General features: G+C 47.5%; 1 protein-coding gene across 1 annotated transcript in view; it reads left to right on the plus strand.

Moving 5' to 3' along the window:
• The window catches only part of klhl32 (kelch-like family member 32), a 44,874-nt gene that overhangs the window by 41,242 nt on the left and 3,266 nt on the right, over positions 1 to 366 (plus strand). The gene's annotated exons all lie outside the window — the stretch shown is intronic.

A 366-nucleotide genomic window follows, 5' to 3' on the forward strand; every position in this document is an offset into this window, starting at 1 on the left:
TTTCCCTTCAATATTATTATCAACATAATGAAGACACCTGGACTCGGTCAAGACCAAAAGCCATATCTGGCAAGACCAGCGGTCGAGACAGAGACAAGCCCGAGTCCAAACACTAACGAGTACTAGACTAGTCCGAGACCATAGAAAAACGGTCTCGCTGTAGTACTCGAGTCCAAGACCGGACTCGAGTGCTACAACCCTGCACTGACCTGACCTGGGGTACCACTGTCTCAACTTACATAGCAGGAGTTGGTAAACTGGAAATTCCACCTCACTCCCTCCTTCTCTCCTCCCGCATGACTTTCCGATTAGATGAGATTAGATTAGAGAACACTTAACTCATCCCACAGTGGGGAAATTCCCTTA

Source organism: Etheostoma spectabile, chromosome 6, assembly GCF_008692095.1.
Source record: "Etheostoma spectabile isolate EspeVRDwgs_2016 chromosome 6, UIUC_Espe_1.0, whole genome shotgun sequence".
Lineage (NCBI taxonomy): Eukaryota > Metazoa > Chordata > Actinopteri > Perciformes > Percidae > Etheostoma > Etheostoma spectabile.